The sequence below is a fragment of the Arvicanthis niloticus genome, chromosome 2 (assembly GCF_011762505.2).
Source record: "Arvicanthis niloticus isolate mArvNil1 chromosome 2, mArvNil1.pat.X, whole genome shotgun sequence".
NCBI classification, from domain to species: Eukaryota; Metazoa; Chordata; class Mammalia; order Rodentia; family Muridae; genus Arvicanthis; species Arvicanthis niloticus.
The window spans coordinates 118252759-118268758 of NC_047659.1; the positions used below are offsets into that span (position 1 = coordinate 118252759).

At 43.0% G+C, this 16000-nt stretch overlaps 1 protein-coding gene across 1 annotated transcript in view; it reads right to left on the reverse strand.

Annotated features, from left to right (window-relative positions):
* The window catches only part of Cd93 (CD93 molecule), a 69298-nt gene extending 56568 nt beyond the window's left edge, over positions 1 to 12730 (reverse strand). The window contains exon 1 of the mRNA XM_034495859.2: positions 12620 to 12730. The gene's annotated coding sequence lies outside the window, so the exon portion shown is untranslated. The remainder of the gene's footprint in view (positions 1 to 12619) is intronic.
* Positions 12731 to 16000: the final 3270 nt, after the last annotated feature.

Below are 16000 nucleotides of genomic sequence, written 5' to 3' on the forward strand. Positions count from 1 at the left end.
ATAAATGTGTTAAGGTTCTAGGTTATTGCATAATTAGTGCCCTTCAGAGTGAGCATGGCCCACCTGACCCAAGATTTTCTGTAAGTATGTCTATGTGTCTGTTGTTTCTTTATTCCCTTACTCCAATTAGGGTACCCAGACACAAGCCATTCTGGAAGCTGTAGACAATCTCTTCAATAAATGATGCTGTGGAAATGGGATCTCTACAGAAAAGAGTAATGATGGTCCTCACCTACACCATAAACAAAATTACCTTAGAATATGTCAAAGGCTCAAACACAAGACTTGATATTATCTATGAGAAGAAAAAAAGAGAAATCCTTATAATACTGAATTTTTAATAACATAACACCCCAGAACATGGAACATAAAACTAAAAAAAAAAAAAAAAAAAAAAAAAAAAAAAAAAAAAATACAGGTAAATTATATCTAAATCAAATTGTGTGTCAAGAGACGTAACTGACAGAGTGAAACACAATGCATATACTGGAAAAGAGAAAATATCTACAAATTATATGGGATGGGAGTTAAGATCCAGGATATATAAAAGGGTTAAGATCCAGGATATATTAAAACTCCTGCAACTGAACAATACAAAAATAAATAAAGTTAAAAATGGCCAGAGGACAATTCTTTAAAGAAGACAATACACAATAAACACAAGAAAGGAAACTCAGCATTGTCGGTCATTAGCAAAATTCAACTCAAAAACATCATGACATCCCAATTAGGGTGCTATATTATGAACAGCAGCATGTTGCTGACCATGTGCGAAAACAAAACCCTTGAGCGTTGAATGGTACTGTCACTGTGGGAAAGAATGACTTTTCCAATGAATACAATTAAAATAAAGGTAAGAGCTGAATCATCCAATTCAGGGATCCCATTTCTAGACATACACTCAGAAGTGAGAGCAGGATCAGGAAGAGATGTTCATGCCTTCACATTCAAAGCAGCGTTGTTCTTAATAGCCAAGAAGTAGGAGCAACTGATGGGCCAGGAGTCCATCAATAAATTAATGAATCAATGGAATGTCATCTCTGCGTGCAGTAGGGTATTATTCAGTCTTAAAAGAGAATAAATTCTGGCACACAACACAAGGATGATCCTTAAAAATTATGCTGAGTGAAATAATCCAGTTATAAAAGGTCACACACTGCCTGGTGTAATGGTATACATTTGTGATCTGAGCACTCAGGAAACCAAGACAGAAGGCTCACAAAGTTGAGGTCAACCTGGATTACACAGTCAGACAAGGGGCTGGAGAGATGGCTCAGCAGTTAAGAGCTCTGACTGCTCTTCCTGAGGTCCTGAGTTCAATTCCCAGCAACTACATGGTGGCTCACAACCATCTGTAAAGGGGATCTGATGCCCTCTTCTGGTGTGTCTGAAGACAGGAACAGTGTGCCCACATAGTAAATAAATCCTTTTTTAAAAAAAGACAATGTTTCATAAATAAATAAATAAATAAATAGCATGGGACAGGAGAGCTAGCTCACCAGATAAGAGCACTATCTGAGCATGCTTGAGGACTTAGGTTTGAACTCATGGCTACACATACCTGTAACTCTAGGCATGGGGAGGGTTGAGGTGAAAGAGCTTGCTGGCCAACAGTTTAGTTAGCTCCAGGTTCAGGGAGAATCTCAAAAGAATAGGGTGGAGAGTATTAGAACAGAACATCCAATAGGCTGCAGCAGCACATATATATGCACATATACCACACACACACACACACACACACACACACACACACACACACCACTTCCCCCCCCCAACATGCAGTAAAATAAATAAATGGAAAATTATAAAAGAATGCATATTGTGTAATTTCCCTCAGTATCAAAACTTGAAGTAATCAACTCCTAGAGACAGAAAACAGAATGGCAGTTGGCAGAACTTGGGAATGAGCTGGATGAGTCCAGAGGTCCAGTTTTGGGGAGCTAGAGTGTTCTAGAGACAGGCTGTACAATACCGTATATGAATACAGCATAGGCTGGTTGTACACTTCAAATGATGGTCAAGCTTACTTGTATTTTACCTAAATTATTTTAAAAATATTAAAACATAGATGCCATAAGCATCCAGTAAAATAGTCCATAGGGAACCTCACATTTAAGGAAACTCAAGACATGAGAGGACACTAGAACTTTGGACCACACCCTCCCCTGGCCTGAGTGGAGCCCACTAATGCTCTATCCATTCTGGTTTTCAGGCAACAATTTTCCATCTCCAAGGGGCTGTACAACTGCTGCAGATGAGCCCACAGATGTCTCCTTTGTCCCCCAGGGACAGCTGTCATGGGACAGCTAGGAGGAGGGGCTTTCTGTCCATTTGCCTTGTACCCCTATCATCTTAGCTTGAATTTGATGCTGAGACTAGAGTACTAGCCAATAAAGCCTTTCCCACGAGGTTGGATTGATTAGACTGATTGCATTTCTCCCCTTGGCGCTGGGGTTGACCTTGGGGCCTTGCACACACCGGTCAAGCATTCTCACAATGAGCTACACCCTGAGCCTGCTTGCATTTTTTATGATCTTGATCTAATCAAATAAGAAGAAAAGGAAAGAAATTCAAGGAAGCCTTAGGAACCCAGCCAGGCAGATTTGTAAACTCAACACTGAAAGCGCTCAGGCAGGTTTGTAAGACTCCCATGACATGTCCTCCACCCACTGGCTGAGTACTTGTAGCTGCTTCAGACTGACCTCACTAAGTTCCATCTCATCTTCACGTCTCAGGTCACCCTTCTGAGGTCTCAATCTTTTCAGGATACCTAGCTGGGGCTCAAAAGTCCATGTAGCCTTGGGTAAGGAAGGACAGCTGGTTCCTTGGCTACAGTGACATGGCACTTGAGACAGTTCTACAAAAATTCCACTGATACGTTTTTGGCAAGTATATACTGGCTCTGACCGCCAAGATGCTGTTCTTCCAAAAGCTAGCTGGATAAGGACTTCCAGATGCATAAAGTGAAGGGCACATGCCCTTGTCCAGGACAGTTATATGGAAACCTGCATGGATCAAAAGAGGAAGAGAGGCATAAAGCTTCAAGTCCTTCCAGGATGCCAACATATTCCCTGCACACATGAACATAATAAGAGTGGCTTCTTGGGGAATGGACATGTAAGCTCTTGACTTTTATAGACCTGTTTTCTTTCAGCTGACCACAAGTGATAAACCAGAAGTTAAGACACATGAGTGTATACTAATGTAATGTCCGACAGGATATTTGAAATTGGGAGTAAGTTTAAAGAAAAATAAGGCTGTCTGGTGACTGGGAAGATAGTTCAGTCAATGTACATCATCCAGTATGTATGTAAAAATCTGGGAGTGGTGGTATATTTTATAATTCCTGCACTGGGGAGGCAGAGACTGGTAGATCCCCGGGGCTCACTGTTCAGCCTGCCTACACAAATTGGAAAGTCCAAGGTCGCAGGAGTAGACTCTGTCTCAGAAAATTAAGTTGTGAATGATAATGAAAATGTGATATACATATACAGTGGAATAATCACTTCTTTGTGATTTAACTTTTAGGGGGCCAACATTTGACATTAAAATGCTTGGTCCATTCTGGCTAAATTCTGGCCTTTGTTTTGTTTCTTGTGTGTTTTTCTCTGTACTCCATTTCATATTTCATATCGTCTTGGGGTACACATGTTCCTTCCAGTTGAATGTTGGAACCTATGTCTAATTTGATGTAAATATTGATTCATGGGCCTAGGCACTTCCAAGAAGCACTACACCCCTTCTGTCCTCTGCTGAGATTTTAGTTTGTTATTTTTTAAAGTGTTATGGAGTTCATGTCTGTGGTGATTTTAATGAGAATGACCCCCATAGCTACATCTATTCAAATGCTTGGTCTGCAGTTGGTAGAACTATTTGGAAAGGATTAGAAGGTATGGTTGAAGGATGTCACTGTAGTTTCAAAAAAGCCCAGCATTCTAGTTGGCTTGCTCTTTGCCTCCAACTTACATAGCAGGATGTTTTTGCCTTGACAAACCATCATGATAAGGAACTCAGCAGTAACAGGCATGGTGCTGGAGCAGAAGGCAATAAAAAAGTAGTTAAAACAATGACTGTCCTTTAAGTGTTGCACGGCTTTCTCATCATGAAGTGACTTCATGTTGATCCCCCATTCATCATGACATACTGTACTGAGAAATGTCATAAACATGGGTACCTGTTGCTATTAGCTCTGGTCCTCTGGTCAGATTTTCCAGAACTCAGGGCTGGCCTGGCTTCACTTTCTCAATATGGCAAATGTGAAGGCCTGTTGGTCACACCCAGCCCAGGGCAGTCTGATCTGAGTGCAGTGTATAAAGACTTGGCCATGACTGCCAAGACCCAACTGACTATGTGGGCCTCAGGTTTGACTGATTCTCTGTGTCATTCCTAAAGAGCTTTGCCACAGAGTCATCACAGAGCTGTTCTACCTACCACCAGAGCCCCAGAAGCCAGGCTCAGAACCTAGGCCTTGCTCTTTGTAGAAGGCTTTGCTTTCACACATGAGGCCCTAGTCACAAAGTACTTCTAATGCAGAGAACCCTCCTCCCCCTTTCTTGCCCCTGCTTCCTAGGCATAGGCCACAAGATCTCCAGGGACAGTAAAGCCTGAAAGTGTTCAATGAACATTCATGTGCCAGCATCAGGCTTACAGATACATAGGGAATGTGCCTCTCTCCTCTTAAGGCTAGTAGTATTTAGGGAACAAACACCTAAGTAGGTGACAAAAGGCCAAAGTTCTGGAGAGCCACAGAGCCACAACATGTACAGAGATAACAACTGAGGAGAGGATGGAATCTGAGCTGAGGCCTGGAGGAGCAAGCTAGCAGATGGCTAGGTAGTCTGAGGACAAGTTTGTTCTGGCCCCCTGTCCTTGGACCTGGGACTTCCCACTTGCCTGTATCTCCTACTGGAATCAATGAAATTGAGTAAAGGATAAAGACACAGCCTCCCATGGCTTTGGTCCCTTCACACAACCAGGAAGACCTCAGCATTTCTGTGCTCAAAATCAGTGTAATGTACCTAATAGTTCAGGAGAGTAGAGAGCCAAGAGATGGGGCACATTCTTTTAGTCAGTCAGTCAGTCATAGTACATTTGACAAGCTACTGTGAAACATTAGGGACTCAGTAAGGAACAAACAGAACCATGTCATGCCCTGCATGGGGCTTACCTTCTGCTGGTGTGACCACCAACAGCCAACTAGACATTGGGTTGTATCAGGCAGGTATATGGAATAAACAAAAATATAAACCACAAGGCCTCAAAGTGGGGAAGAGATGATATTTTGAGAGGGTGACCAAGCAATACCTAAGAAGTTGACATTTGTGCTGTGGTAGGAACCTAATGTTCAGGAATGACTACTGTCTCAAGAATCCTTAATAAAAGCACCATGCTCCAAAGTCATCATCAGGTAACAGCTTAGATAACACCTAACCGAGGACAGAGAGAGCAGCCAAGCATGGAGAGCGCCTTATGAGGGGTTCTGAAGCCAACAGACTTCTGCCCACATATCCACATCTCTCCTTCCTCCTAGGCATAGGCCTCAAGCTCATGAGTAAAGAGAGATGCCCCTGGGTGGGTTCTATACCAGCAGGAACATTATTTGGTCCAGCCAGGGAACCCACTAGTTCCATATGAAGGCACATAACAGGAGGTTTTCTTGGGTATGTTGCAACTAGAACTGAGAGATGCTTTAGCCAATATCCAGCAATTTCTATTTTCTTTTTATTGTGCTCATAGCCCATTCCGTAGCTTTTATATTCGAGAAAGATAAAGTCCATACCAGCTGAACATTCTGGCATTTGGGGCCATTTACGGTAGTATACTGAGCTAACAGTATACTACAAACAGTGCCATTCTGAAGATAATGGTAGTTCCTGTGCTTCAACAACACTGAATACCAACCACAGGCATGTTCCTTTAAGCAACAGCACCCTTCCTCAGAGCCAGATGCCTAATACCTAGGGCTCGCTTGTGTGTCTTTAAACATTTGCTGAATCTTTTATTTAAGCATGTATCATTTGAAAGGGAGACTGTTGTCTCACATGCTTGTGTTGCATGCTAGTGCTCTCAAAGCAGGAAAGAGGTCATCCCTGCAGCTGATAACCAGAAATTTCAGATGACTTTAATCCAGGCCAAATTCTGTGATGTTATAAGAGAGTAAGACAACATAAAATCAGTGTGTGTGACAGAGTCTGTCATCCCATGGTAGGGATGAATAAGAGGGACTTTCTGAAGGGAATGCCAATAACTCAGTCTTGTGATGATCCTTAAATAATAATTTTAAGTACACTCTTTTAAATCTTCAGAAAGTTTCCATTAACCTTGGGATTCTAGTAGATGTAAAAAGAACAAAGAAAACTCTTACAGAATCAAGTTTCGATGTTGTATAGGCCTTTAAACTGTATAGAAAGCACACAAGTTATGGAGGTTGAAAATTCTTCTGCCTAAAATGATTCAGAACATAAAAATGTAGGAATTCTGGTATTTCTAGAAACTAGGGGGGTTTTTTGTTTGTTTTTGTTTTGTTTTTGTTTTTGTTTTTGGAAAAAAGTTCTATTTCCACATAAGAATGGAGAGAATAGAAAAGGAAGGCACAAATAGATAGATGACAGACAAGGAGACAAACAGAGAAATTGATAGATATTTAATAGATAGTTATACACACATAAATGAGATATACATAGATGTGTGATAGATAGAATTTTTTGCATATGTATTGTGCATTGTGTGTGCATGTATATGTACACATACATCTGCATATCTCTGTGTTGTACCCTACTCCTCTCATCAGTTCTTGTCTGAATTATGTTTACTGCCTTTCTTCTCATATGGTAGGCCTGCTGCAGGGATGGCTGAAGAATGAAGAGGAATTTGGATTGGCAAGTTCATGTCAATATTTGATAAATTCACCTCTTTTTCTTCTTCACATCCTTTGGGAAGACTGCATGTTCCACTACATGCTTTAGCTTACCATGAAGTGAACTTAAGACTCAGACCTAGAGCAAATAGCCTGTTTCTCATAAAAGTGTGATGCTGACTCAGGCAGAATTTTGTATCAGCTCTTTCTGGGATTTCAGGGGCAAGGATATCAGACCTGCTGTCCCTAGGGATAGTTCATCTGTGCATGGCCATAGGACAGAAGAAAGTGAGCCCATGTTTTCTATGTTAGAGACTCCTATTTTGGCTATCCAAAGCTACTAATATACATTTCCAGATCTGCATTGGCTTATTGCTTCTCTCCCTCATCTGAAACACAGGATGTGGTTGAAAGCATAATAATGTTATTTGTTTCCTCAAAACACTTTTGACCAAAGCTGGCTCCACAACACAGAAGTCCCTTGAGACACACTATGAAGTATGAGTTAGTTTGGAAAGCTTTAAGAAATATACTTCCCCTTGGTTTGGTGTTCTAGCCACACTCCAGCCTCATTAAGACTCTAAGGGGATTCTCTTGTGCAAAACTCACTTCACCCTAGCTCTACTGCCATGCAAACCTTTTCTGAAGTGTTTTCTTAGCAGGAACAAGAAGCAAGTGAGGAAGAGGTGAGGGTCACCACTCTTGCCAGACAAATGTACGCAGCTCTCTGTGGGCTGATGGAACTATCCTCTTAGCTTTATAGATTGAGTTCTGTTCCTGGGACACAAAGATGTTGTTTCAACACACCCTCCCCAAACACATATGCACACTTCCATTTATGGGACTGCTAATGTCAGTAAGTCCTTTTCCTTCCACGTGACAGGTACTAAGCGTGTCAGGACTTAAGTCAGTCATTGGTGAATGAGAACAAATGGCTGTGACAGAGCATGGCTAGTGACCTGAGATGAGGCTTCGGAAAGTCTGTATAGGTAAAGAGACAAACGACAGCAATAGACTGGGCAAGGGGCACTCATGAGGAAAGAGAAGCCAACAAGGAAAGAAGAGCTTGGGCAAAGGCTTGGTTTAAATAAAGGGAAAGAAGCTACAAAGACAAGTCTTGTGATCCCAGGAGCAACTAGAAGCTATCAACAGAGAAGCCAAAAAAGGAAGATTCTCATTGGTGCTATGGAATATGACTGTGGGTCTTCTGTAGTTTGTACCACCTTGCCCTAAAGGCCTATGTGCTTGCTCTCTAGCACACAACAAGGTACTGGGGCCTTTAGAGGTGAGGTCTAGTGGGTGGAGGCTAGTTAGGTCTTGGGGCTGTGGGAGACTTGAAGGGGGCTGTAGGACTCTGATTTCTTTTACTTCTCAGACACCAGGAAGTATGCAGTTTGGTCAGCTACATGCTCCAGCATGACGTATCACCTCCCAAAGCCCCAAAATGGTAGGCCACTGATCATGGACTAGATGCTCCACAACTGTGAGCCAAACACATCCTTTCTTTTTTAATTTATAGTTCTTATCTTTTTGAGAATTTCATATGGAAGTATTCTGTTTATATCATTTCCATCCCTCCTTCCTCCCCCCTCAAATCCCTCCCATATTCTGCCAACCATTCCCTCTTGAATTCACAATATGCATAATTATTTTTATTATACACACACATACACACATACACACACACACACACACACACACACACATCTACTAACTCCAATTAATGTTGCCCTTATTTGCTTGTGCTTATGGCTTAGGATTAGAATCTTATTCATGAAAACAAAAACAACTGGTTATTTCTTCCCCAGGAGCTTTATCTGTTCCTGAGACTAGTGAAATTTTCTTTTACCCATGTTGGTGTGTCAGTTGGTATGGTCTTTGGAGACCTTGTGTAGGCAGCCATATTGTAGAGATATCACAGGTACAACATCTCTGTTGTGTCTTAGAGGCCCTAACTCATAGTGGGTGTCTGGGTCCTCAGGCTTTTATAATCTTTTTTAGCCCCCTTCCTCAGTGTTCCCTGGACTTTAGGTATCAGCGTTGTGTTGTAGCTGTAACCACTAGTCATGCAGTCTCTGCATTTTGACGAGTTGTAAATTTCTGTTACAGAAACTGACTTATGCTTGACACTGTAAATCACAGAAACCTGAATAACACAGGCTCTTCAAGAGAAAAATGAAACAATCTAATGAATTATTTGAAAAATAAAGTGTCTCCTGACTGGTAGGTGAGGAAGGGATAAGAGTAGAAGATACTGGAAACAGGGAGAATTCTTAGGAGGTTACAACAGTAAGACAAGTGTGAGGTGATAGCCATGCAACAAAGCTCAAGTCAAGATGGAATCTGTGGACTAGCAGGAGCTAGCAGAGAGCATGTGCTAGCCACCATAGGTGGACACAGATAGACAGGCACCCCTAGAAATGCCAAATAAACAAGGGGCTACTCCAAAGCCTAGCTTGGTATGGTGATGACAGTCAGCCATGTCATTCCTTTGACCCCATGAAGCACAGTATACAACAGACAAATAAATATAAGCAAAAACATTTTGCAGAAGAGGGAGAAAGAGAGAGAGAGAGAGAGAGAGAGAGAGAGAGAGAGAGAGAGAGAGAGATGTAGCGTGTTTATGAAAGTCTTCCATGGAGATAGAGTTCACAGGAATGAAGTGATTTTATTAAAATGAAAATATGTTTATGAAAAGCAGGTTCTTAGTGAACAGCTATTGGCCTATCTATTTTATTGTAGTTTATAATGACATATGTAGAATTGGTTGAGGCTCATTGAAGCAGCTTTAAATTACATCTTCAATTCTCTGAAGAGTGTTACAGGTCACCCACAGTGAGCCTGCTAAATAACAGCCTCCTCCTAAGGCATCTGGCAGTGTTCAAAAGGTTAAGAGTCTGTGATTAATCAATAAACGTTAGTTAATGTGGAATCACACTATTCTAGGCTCCCAAAGGGGTGTTGGAAGCAGACAAGGCATGGCCCTGTGCTCTTGGAGAATCAGGTTGAACCCAATGATTTGGCCAGCTTCTTAGAAGCTGAAACAACTCAGCTAAGTGACTTCTCATCAGAGCCATGTTATCACTGGGCAGAGCCAAGATAAACCCAATGAGTGGGACAGACCACACAGACCACACAGACCTTGACAATCTTCCTCACAGGAATGTTTATTCCAGTGAACCAAGCTGTCACATAAGGGCAACCTGCATCTAGCACAGCATGTGTCTCCCATTTTCTCTGCTCACACTGTTCTCCACAGATGTTAAGAATCTAGAGCTAGGGTTAATCCCTATCCAGGAAGGATGAGGTTTAAAACAAGGGATTAAATGGGTAAAGACAACCCGAGAAGGGAAGCACAAAGAGACAGGTTCTTGGTCTGAGACTAAAATGACAACAAGAAGCATAAGGAATGAATAGTTTGTGAAACATTGAGAGAAAAATGCAAAATGCTCAGTTTTGCCTGTCTTATCTTTGCCCCTGTTCACTCCAGGCTAAGCATTTAGGAAGCAATTAACAATGAACAGAACTCGCTCCAAAATCCTAAGAGCAATAACACTGCAGGAGTGGTGCAATGAGCTAAACTTCCTTTGGCAGAGTTCAGAGCTGCTTAGCAAAAAGCATGTTTTCAGAGTCCCACCCACCCACAGAAGCCGAATCTGGAGAAGCAGCGCTGGACCCAGGAACCTACATCCTTAGCTTGTCCCCTAGGAAACGTGATGCGGTTACCTTTGTAACTGATCCTGTCTTCTCCAAAGGACAACTGCTGCTGTGGACTGGTTCTGCTAAACATCTAAGAACTCCACCCTGGACCCATCCTGCTGATAGCAAACTTAAGGGTGTTCTTCATAGCCACGGGGGCCTAGAGGTGTTTCCAAGTGAGTCCTCCTAATTAAATCAGGGAAGCAGAGGCAGAAATAGTTCCAAAATGTACCCAAGAGCCAGAGTAACCTGAGTATATCCAGAGTCAGTGTTGATGTCTAGTCCTGAGATCTTTTCTTTCTGCCAAGCCACTTCCTCTTTTTCAACTTTACTTTCACTGGGTTTAAAAAATAATAGCTGTCCCCAAGCAGCCACAGACAAATCTGTGTCACATTCCCACCTTCCAATTTGGAAACAGGAGGGAAAGAAGGCAAAGAAGTGTGTGAGGTACTTAGCAAAGATTTCTTTAAAAGTAAAATGAAGCTGAGGAGATGGTGATGTCAGTAAAATGGCTACTGTGCAATCATCAGACCTGAGATTAGATCCCCAGCATACAAATAAAATGCCAGGTATGGGAACACACACCTGTAATCCCAGCATTGGGAATATAAGATCCCTGGAGCTCACCAGTCTAGCCAAACTGGCAAACTCCAGATTTAGTGAGCAGCCTGGCCTCTAATAATAAGGTGCAGAGTGACTGAAGAAGACGCCCAACTTCCACCACTGACCTCTCATATGCACAGGGGAACATAGTAGTATATGTATGTATATATGTATATGATGTATAAGTACATGATGTCTATGTCTATGTCTATATAATGCAAATGCATACAGGCACAGAAGTAATTATAGTCTTAGGAAAGTAAACATCAAGATCAGCAGACTGCTCCACATCTTTATAATGAATTTGGCAAATTGAAAAATAATCACAAAACTTTCCATGCAGAGGTCTATCATTACAGCATGATTCTCCTATTGCCCCAATTTGCGCACATTCTCTCTCTCTCTCTCTCTCTCTCTCTCTCTCTCTCTCTCTCTCTCCCTCCCTCCCTCCCTCCCTTTCTCTGACTATCTCTCTGTCTCTCTGTCTCTGTCTCTCTCTTGTCTCTCTCTGTCTCTCTGTTTCTGTCTCTCTCCCCCCATCCCCCCTCTCCCTCCCTTTCTCTATCTCTCTCTCTGTCTCTCTCTGTCTCTGTCTCTGTCTCTGTCTCTCTCTCTCTCTCTCTCTCTCTCTCTCACACACACACACACACACACACACACACACACACGGAAGGGAGGGAAAAGAGAGAGACAGATATGCATGGGCTGGATTTCCTGCTAACCCTTTTCCAGCCATTGTTGTGGGGGTAAGTGTTTGGGTTCATTTCTTCACTTCGGCTGATTTTCCTCCAACAAATGTGCCTCGCTTGCCCAATAGCTCATGCTTTTAAGTAAATGGAAACAGTACTCCCTGCTCCCTGTCTATCATAAGCGCTAAACCTCGGGAATCTGGAACATCCATTTGCCTGGGAGATTGTGCCCAAGGGACCAAACTCATGGTAAGGCATGCAGTTTTCTCCTCTGACTCCACCTCTCCCTCCAAATGAAATACAAGTCCAGGATTTCTTAGCCCAGCTGAGTAATCAATGATGCAAAGATGACAAGACATGACTCAAAAAGACAGAGAAAGTAGCGTCACTGTGCAAGGGCCAGGAAGTTGCCTCAGTCCTGTCACTTGGAGTTCCAGACGTGGAGGGGACAGTCAGGGGTCATAGCTTCTTCCTTTATGCTCCTTTTCTGGATATGAAGCAGTGACATGCAGGAAAGCAGTGGTTTGTGGGGAGGTCTAATGACTAGAGTAAGTCATACCACAGTCAGTAGTCACACAGACTGGTCAAAGTTTGGTAGTCAAAACAAGCAGTAGACAGGGTCACAGCATGGGGAGGAGGGTGCTAGGATTCAGAGTTTCTGAAGCATGTGACATCTGCTATACTATTACCCTGTTACCTATCACCCTGAGTAGAGCCACAATGCTCAATATTTGCTGAACAGAAGAACAACCAGATAGGGGTTTCAACTTACTCTCTGTTGGGTGTGCTCACTTTCTCAGCCACATGCTTGGCTTACAGTCGTTGGGTCTTCTGAATGCCCCCAGAGACATGTGGTTCACTGCCTCATTTTAGACAGCTGTACCTGTTTTAAAGAAGAGATTTTCTTTATTCTTAGAAGTGTGGCCCTTGTACCTCAGCATGCATACAAATCACCGAATTTAGAGTGAGCTGAGGAATTTAGATTTCTCTTAAGTCCACAGAGAACTGAATTATGTTTTAATATAAGGATTTACATTATGAATTCTGTCCAGCAACACACACTGAAACTATTGATTTCCAAATACCAGTTTAACACTGGCTATTTTTCTCTGCTTCCTTTTCATTCTCCAATCCTGCAGGGAAAAGGCAGAATGCCAGAAAATAAAGCAATACACACAGACACACACGCACACACACAAAAAAAACAAAACAAACATACACACATATACACAACAAACAAACAAACACACACACACACATCACCCTCACCCCTGGCTTTAATATTAGGAAACACAGGGCAGGTCCTTTTCTGTTTTGTGTTCAGTCTTTTAAACCTGCAGGTGTACCTCTCATGTCTTCTTTGGCTCCTCTCTTACCAACTGAATAAACAAGATAGGGAGCCATGGCCCAAAGACAACATTTTCTCTTCTGAGATCCCAGCATAGAGGATCTGTGAGCAGAGCTCAGCTCAGTTAGCAGGCCCATGCTACCTTCCTCACACTGAAGTCAGGTAGAGATGCAGATGGGGTGGCCTGCGCATCCATAAACTGCACCAACTTTCTACTAATGGCTCCTTATTTCCACACTGTGTCTTCCAAAGAGGAGAGTGGCAGTGTGTTGGAGGGCTGAAATCTTGTGGTATAATCCTATGGTCCAGCCAAAGAGACCTCAGAATCAACACAACTGAAGTCTCTCAGCCTCCCATGAGTATGGACACGTCTGTGCGTCCAGCCAAAATCTGCATGCACTGTCACCTTCTCCCACTCTGATAAGGAAGCTACTGATGGAGAGGGACAATCTGGGAGACAAGGTACATGTTTTCAGGAGTCCCTTTCAGACATGCACCTGTCCTCTGTGAGTCAATTTTTCATGGGAGAATTTCATCTAAATCCAAGTTCCCAGGTAGCAGGTTCTCTAAGGACAGGCTTTGCTCCTACAGTTGCTGAGAGCCCAAGACGAAGCTCTGGTCAAGGTCCAAGTTATGTGTTCTCCACAGTAAGTGAGAGATGCAAGCTTCACCCCATCTCTCGGGGCACATGCATCTGAGCTTGACTCTAAATAGCAACATTACTATTCTATCCTAATTTCTATCCGTTTCTGTTATTTTAGATCAGATGCAGTGTGTGTCTCTGGCCTCAGTCTACCTTTCTCCTCATGCCTGGTTCCTTATGTGGTTGTCTAGAATAACAGACTTTCATGCAGAACTCACAGGACATTGTCCTGGCCTCTGAGGCATCTCTTTGCTTTCTACATTTCCCAGAGAGTGATCTCTTTACACAGCTGATCTTCCACATTCGATACTTTCTGTAATTGATAGGATACTACCTAAAAGCTGGACAATCAGAAGGGAGAGGTGGAAAGAAGAAAGCTGAGTAGCTGACATTGATCTAGAGAGTAAAGACAGGCAGAAGCCAGATTATTAGGGCCTGGCCTTTCAGACAACCTCACTAGGCCACGACAGCAGCAGCCAAGCCTCTTCCACAGCCCCACAGAGAATAAAGGCCACTCTGAAGCTCTATCACTCCTAATCAGAGGAAGAAGACAATATTGTCCATAAGAAACCTTCCCCCACCCCATGTGTATGTGTGTGTGTGTCTTTCTCTTTCGCTGTCTCTGTGTGTATCTGTCTCTTTCTCCCTCTCCCCCCCCCACCCTCTCCTCTCTCTCGTGTGTGTGCTAACACATACAGGCACACACACTAGGGAATCACACAAGCAGCTTTTCCTTCTTTAGTAACCACTGGGAATCTTAGAAAAGAACCACTCCCCCTTCTTAAGCATCGGACATGGGAGAGGACTGTTCTGTCGCTGAGTAGCCAAGAGGATTAACTAGACAGGGGATGCCAAACATGGAGGTCTCCACCTCTCGTTCCTGATCCACATATACCGTAACCTTCACTTCTGTTTCTGTTGGGATGCTCATGACCACATCTCACGCTGACATCAGTGACCTTGGAGAACGAGGGCACACACCCCCTGAAATGTGTACATAAGCCTCCATCATGACAGCTCCCTGCACAGACCCTGTTGGCCTGGCTCTCCTTCTATTGACCCAGTGACTATGCCCACATCACCTAAGTTACGCAGACATGTTGCTTGGGTTTCAGCAGAGGTTCCAAGACTGGGTTTGAATGTGGCCCAGGACTCATCAGACAATCTTATTTATAGATGTCTCAGTTACATCTATTACAAAGTAAGCCATCTCACAACTTCATTGCTTTAAATAGCAACCACTTATCTCTTCTCACAGTATTAATGGCCTGTGTGGGTTTTTTGTTTTGTTTTGTTTTGTTTTTTGTTTTTGTTTTTGTTTTCTGTATGCAATGCTAGATGTGCCATGGCATTCAGGGCTCACCTGAGGTGGAATAGCCACAGAGCTGGCCCACAAAGCCATCACCGTGTGGGTAGTCACAAGGCCAAGGGCTTCAGCAGGGCTTCTGTTGTATCACGATCTTCCTCTCTGAATGACCACTCTGTGTTCTGGTTTTATTACCCAGAATTGAATAGTTCCAGAGTTCAAACAAGAGTACCATGGGTCTTTCTAAAGACTTAGACAGTAGAGGCCGTCTCTTCTACCACACCGATCTTTGGTTATATTCTTTGATTTGGCTTACTTTCCAGAGTTTTGGCCCAGGCCCAGAGTGACCTAAAAACTTGTGATCTCTCTGCATCAGCCTCGTGAATGCTGGGATTACAAGTGAACATCACCACAGCCTGGGACTCCTCACATATGAACGTTTCTTGGCAGCACTGAGTTCACCACATAGCATCAGTGTAGGTGGAGGGAGACAAACAATGTTGTGACAGCCCTGCTTGCTCTGAGGAAAAATGAGAGTATTAGGAAAAGACCATCTCTCATCCCTACTACTACACAATTCTGTTACAGATTTATTGAAACCCTAAAGACCCTGACGGTGGTTGTCGCCTTAGGAAACATCCTATGTGTCAAACACCAGTCAACAAATCAGTCTCCTTACTGGCAGACTCCTTGTGTCAAAAGGGTACTGTGCTTTCCCACTTAATAGTCACTGTGATTGCCACCCTTTGTCATAGTATGTGTGCGTCACCTTTGAGGTAGATCTTGCATCCTAATGGATAATGGGGAACACCATTGCAATAAGCCCAGTGACTATGGTACGTGACCTGAAGCCACT